Source organism: Rhincodon typus, chromosome 13, assembly GCF_021869965.1.
Source record: "Rhincodon typus isolate 14 chromosome 13, sRhiTyp1.1, whole genome shotgun sequence".
NCBI classification, from domain to species: domain Eukaryota; kingdom Metazoa; phylum Chordata; class Chondrichthyes; order Orectolobiformes; family Rhincodontidae; genus Rhincodon; species Rhincodon typus.
The window spans coordinates 54,886,892-54,893,299 of NC_063344.1; positions in this window are offsets into that span (position 1 = coordinate 54,886,892).

Below are 6,408 nucleotides of genomic sequence, written 5' to 3' on the forward strand. Positions count from 1 at the left end.
CATCGTGCTCTGAGGTAACCTTCTTCGCTGTCCACTACACCTCCAACTTTGGTGTCATCGACAAACTTACTAACCATACTTCTTATGTTCACATCCAAATCATTTATATTAATGACAAAAAGCAGTGGACCTAGCACTGATCCTTGTGGCACACCGCTGGTCACAGGGCTCCAGTCTGGAAAGCAACCCTCCACCACCACCCTCTGTCTTCTACCTTCAAGTCAGTTCTGTATCCAAATAGCTAGTTCTCCCTGTATTCCATGTGCTCTAACCTTGCTAACCAGTCTGCCATGAGGAACCTTGTTGAACACCTTACTGAAGTCCATATAGATCATGTCCGCCATTCTGCCCTCACCAATCCTCCTCATTACTTCTTCAAAAATCAAATTAGTGAGACGCGATTTCCCAAGCACAAAGCCGTGTTGAATATCTCTAATCAGTCCTTGCCTTTCCAAATACATGTAAATTCTGTCTCGCAGGATTCCCTCCACAACATGCACAACACTGATGTCAGGCTCAGCAGCCTGGCTTTTCCTTATCACCTTTCTTAAATAGTGGCACCACATTAGTCAACCTCCAGTCTTCCAGCACCTCACCTGCGGCTATCGATGATACAAATATCTCAGCAAAGGGCCCAGCAATCACTTTCATAGCTTCCCACAGTGTTTTAGGGCATGCCTGATCATTTGCCAGGGATTTATCTACCTTTATGCATTTAAAGACGTCCAGCGCCTCCTCCTCTGTAATATAGACATTTTTCAAGATGTCGCTATTTATTTCCCCACCTTCTCTATCTTCCATATTCTTCTCCACAGTAAACACTGATGCAAAATGCTCATTTAGTATCTCCCCATCTCCTACGGTTCCACATGTAGGTAATCTTTAAGGGGCCCTATTCACTCCCCAGTTACCTTTTTGTTGTAAACGTATTTGGAGAATCCCTTTGGATTCTCCTTAACCCTATTTGCCAAAGCTATCTCATGTCCCCTACTTGCCTTCCTGGTTTCCCTCTTAAGTATACTCCTACTGCCTTTATACTCTTCTAGGGATTCACTCGCTTTCTGCTGTCTATACCTGACACATGCTTCCTTCTTATTCTTGACCAAAACCTCAATTTCTCTAGTCATCCAGCATTACCTACACCTACCAGCCTTGCCCTTCATCCTAAGATGAACATACTGTCTCTGCAACTTCCGTTATCTCATTTTTGAAGGCTTCCCGTTTTCCAGGAGTCCCTTTACCTGCAAACATCCACCCCCAATCAATTTCTGAAAGTTCTTGCCTAATACCATCAAAATTAGCCTTCCTCCAATTTAGAAATTTAACTTTTGGGTCCGGCCTATCCTTTTCCATCACTATTTTAAAACTAATAGAATTATGGTCACTGGCCTCAAAGTTCTCCCCCACTGACACCTCAGTCACCTGTCCTGCCTTATTTCCCTGGAGTAGGTCAAGTTTTGCACCTTCTCTAGTTGGTACATCCTCATACTGAATCAGAAAATTTTCTTGTACACTCTTAAAAAATTCCTTTCCATCCAAGTCCTTAACACTACTGTGGTCCCAGTTCATGTTTAGAAAGTTAAAATCCCTACCATAACCACCCCCAGTATTCTTACAAATAACTGATATCTCCTTACAAATTTGTTTCTCAATTTCCTGCTGACTGTTGGGGGCTCTATATTACAATCCCAATAAGGCCATCATCCCTTTCTTATTTCTAAGTTCCACCCAAATAACTTCACTGGACGTATTCCCAGGAATATCCTCCCTAAGTACATCTGTGATGTTATCCCTAATCAAAATGCCACTCCCCCTCCTTTCTTGCCCCCCTTTCTATACTTCCTATAGCATCCATACCCTGGAACATTAAGCTGCCAATCCTGTTCATCCCTGAGCCACATCTCTGTAATTGCTGAATATTCCAGTCCCATGTTCCTAACCATGCCCTGAGTTTACCTGCCTTACCTGTCAGGCCTCTTGCATTGAAATAAATGTAGTTTAATTTATCAGTCCTGCCTCATTCTCCGCTTTGTTCCTCGTTGCATGACTGTTTGACTTGCTCCTTTTCCCAACTGTACCGGTCTCAGACTGATCTCTTTCTTCACTATCCCTCTCCTCAGAATTTCATCCATTTCTCTTCCTCTATCATTAATTCCAATGTGTACAATGACATCCTGCTGGTCCCTCTCCTCTTTGAGAATATTCTGCACCCTCTCCAAGATATCCTTGGAAATTATGCCTCATTTCCATTTTAAATGGACAAACATCTAAATTTAAAGACTTTATTTTTAAACCATGAATCCTAGTTCTCGGGTCTCCCTTAAGAGGAAACATCCTCTCCACATTCACCCTGAAGAGACCTATCTGCTTCTTTTGCTTTTCAGTCAAGTTGTCACTTGCTTTTCTAAGCTCCAGCAGCTACCAACCTAGCCTGTCAAACCTTTCCATATTAGACAATCCACCCATTTCACGTATTAATCTGATAAATCTTCTTTGAACTGTTTCCAATGCACTTACATCCTTCTTTCAATAGGGTGACCAATACTGTGCAAAGTTCTTCAGATCTGGTCTCACCGGTGTTCTGTTTAACTGAAACATAACCTCCTTTTGTATTCAATTCCCTTCACCACAAATTATAACATTTTATTAGCGTTCCTAATAGGTACTGTCTCAATGGGCCAAATGGCCTCTTTCCACACTGTACGGATTCTAATGACAGTACGGTACAGTGACTAGCACTGCTGCCTTACAATGCCAGAGTATTGGGTTCGAATCCATCCTCGGGTGACTGTGTGGAGTTTGCACATTGTCCCCGTGTCTGTGTGAATTTCCTCCCACAATCCAAAGATGTGCAGATTAGGTGGATTAGCCATGCTAAAAAACAAAGTTGCTGCATAGTCTCCAGGGATGTGCAGGTGGATTAGCCATGGGAAATATGGGGATAGGGTGAAGGGATGGGGCTGGTTGGGATGCTCCTTGGAGGTCAGTGCAGACTTGATTGGCCGAATGGCCTCTCTCCACACTTTAGGGATTCTGTGATTCTAACTACTTACTTTACCTGCATAATACCCTTTTGTGATTCATGCAACACGGCATAATTTTCCAAACAGAAGTTTGTGAGTCTTTGCAATTTGTTTCCTGAAAGTGAAATTAAAGAAGAGTCTGTGAATATTTTTAACATGGTAGATTTCTGTATCTCAGAGCATTGCAATCTCTCACCATTTATATAATATGCTTCTTTTTTATTCTTGCTACCAAAATAAACAATTTCATGTTTTCATACGTCATACTCTATTTGTTAAACTTTATTCACTCAATTAATCTATCCATCTTTTTGAACCTCATGAGGTCCTCTTCATTATTTACTTTCCTACCTATCTTTGTGTCTTCCACAAATTTGGAAAACATACTTCCGGACTCTTCATCCAAAATCATTTATAAATTTATGAACAGTTGGGGTCCCAGATCTGATCCCTGTGGCACACCACTCATTAAGCATTACCAAAATAAAAAAGACCCACTTATGCCTATTCTCTGTTTTCTGTTACCCAGCTAATCTCTATTCATGCTAATTTGCTATTCCCAAACATGACATTTTATTTTCTGCAGTAATCCTTGATCTGCCACTTGTAGGTAAAATCCATCCACCAGTTCCCTTTTATCTGCACCACATTTTTTTAAATTCATTCATTGATGGGCTGGGGCATTGCTGGTTAGGCCAGAATTTATTGTCCATTCCTAATAGCCCAGAAGGAAGTTAAGAATGAACCAGATTCCAGTGAATCCAGAGTCAGTGTAGGCCAAACAAGATAAGGATGGTGTGTCCTTCCCTAAAGGACATTACTGAACCAGATGAGTTTTGCCAGAATTGGGATTGAGAAACCTTTAAAAAACCACCAGAGGACAAATAAAAAAGTAATGGCAGGGCAGGGAGGGTAGTTAAAGATGAAATATGAGAGCATGCTAGCTAGTAATACAAAAGAAGATTGCAATTTTTTTTTAACATATATAGAAAATTTAGGAGAGAGGCAAGAGTGGGATCATAGAATCCCTGTAGTGTGGAAGAAGGTCATTCTGTCAAGTGAGTTTACACCGCCCCTCCAAAAAGCATCCCATCCAGACCCAGCCCCCTACTCTATCCCTGTAACCCTGCATTTCCCATGGCTAATCCACCTAGCCTGCACACCCCAACACACTACAGGCAATTTAGCAGTCTACCTAGCAGACTGTGGGAGGAAACGGCAGCACCCAGAGGAAACCCACGTAGACATGTTATAATGTGCAAACTCCACACAGTTGCCTGAGGCTGGAATCAAACCTGGGTCCCTGGTGCAGTTGACAGTGAACTGCTAGAAAGTGAGGCTGGAGAAGTAGTAATGGGGGACAAAGAAATGGCTGATGAACTGAACAAGTATTTTGCAACAGTGTTTGTAGTAGAAGACACCAGCGGCACACCAGAACTTTAAGAGTCAAGAGAGATGAGTATAGTGGCCAGCATTAAGGGAAAGGTGCTGGGGACGCTGAAAGATCTGAAGGTGGATAAATCACCGAGACAAGATGGATTAGGCCCCAGTATTCTGAAGGAGGAGACTGTAGAGGCATTGGTGGTTATGTTTCAGGAATCACTGGAGTCTGGGAATGTCCCAAAGGACTGGAAAAGTGCCAGTGTAACACCTGTGTTTAAGATGGGAAGGAGGCAGAAGATAGCAAATTATAGGCTGTTTAGCCTGAACTTGGTTCATTGATAAGATTTTAGAGTTCATTGTTAAGGATGAGATTGCAGAGTACTTGGAAGTGCATGGTAAAATAGAGGCTTAGTCAGCACGGTTTGGTAATGCAGAGGTCATGCCTGACCCATTTTTTGAAATTCTTTGAGGAGGTAACGAGCAAGTTAGACCAAGGATAGCCAATAGACATGACTTATTTAGATTCCCAGAAGGCTTTTGATAAAGTGCTACACAGGAGGCTGTTAAATAAAGGTAAGAGCCCATGGTGTCAGGACAGGATACTGGCATGGTTAGAGGATTGGTTGATTGACAAAGTGCAGATAGTGGGAATGAAAGGGTCTTTTTCAGGTTGGCAGTCTGACTACTGGAGTTCCACAGGGTTTAGTTTTGGAACCATAACTATTCACGTTATACATTAACAATATGGATGAAGCAACTGAGGGCATTGTTGCTAAGTTTGCTGTTGACACAAAGGTAAGTAGAAAGACAGGTAGTTTTGAGGAGGTGGGAGTCTACATTAAGGACTTGGATGGGCTAGCAGAGCAGGCAAAGAAGTAATAGACAAAATACAATGTGGGAAAGTATGAGGCTATGTACTTTGGTAGGAAAATAGAGCCATGGACTATTTTCTAAATGGGGAATGTCTTCAGAAATCTGAAGCACAAAGTGACTTAAGAGTTCTAGTTCAGGATTATCTTAAGGTTAACATGCAGGTTCAGTGGCAGTTAGGAAAGCAAATGCAACGTTAGCATTAATTTTAAGAGGGCTGGAATACAAGAGCAGGATGTACTGCTGAGGCTGTATAAAGGTGTGCTCAGACTGCGTTTGAAAATATTGTGAGCAGTTTTTGGGTGCCATGTCTAAAGAAGGAATTGCTGGCCACAGAGGGGGCCCAGAGGAGATTTACAAATCTGATCACAAGGGATGATGGGCTTGTCACTTGAGGAGCAGTAGAGGATTCTAGGTCTGTACTTGATGGACTTTAGTAACGTGAGGGGGTATTTCATTGAAACGTGCAGAACACTGAGAGGCCTGGATAGAGTGGACATGAACATGTTTTCACTAGCCAGACAGGCTAGGACCTGAGGGCGCAGCCTCAGTGAGAATGCATGACCCTTTAGAACTGAGATGCGCAATAATTTCTTCAGCCAGAGGGTAATCAATCCATGGAACTCATTTCCACAGAAGGCTATGGAGGCCAAGTCACTGAGTGTATTTCAGACAGTGACAGATAGGTTCTTGATCAAAGGTAGAAGAATGGAGTTGAGAAACATAATTAGCCGTGATCAAATGGCAGAACAGACTTGATGGGCTGAATGGCCTAATTCCGCTATAGTATCTTATGGTCTTAATACCTAGTATCACCAAATCCTCAAACAAGTGTATGGGGTGAAAAAAATACTTTTTTCCCAACAAATAGAGTTTTTGATCTATAATGTTAGATGTTTGTAGGCATAACTACCAAAATGCCCAGTATCATGACTATTGTCAAACTGGCCATGGAATCAGCAGTATCTGGGAATAATTCACTTTGAAGTGTAAACTATGTTTGACAATTTGACAAATTGTCTCCTCTGTCCATAATATGTTTAAAGTTAGATTGCCTTAATGTCCCCATCCAGGATATGTAAACCAGATATTTTTTTCTGGTTTAACATTGAAAACATTTATGTTTAACTAG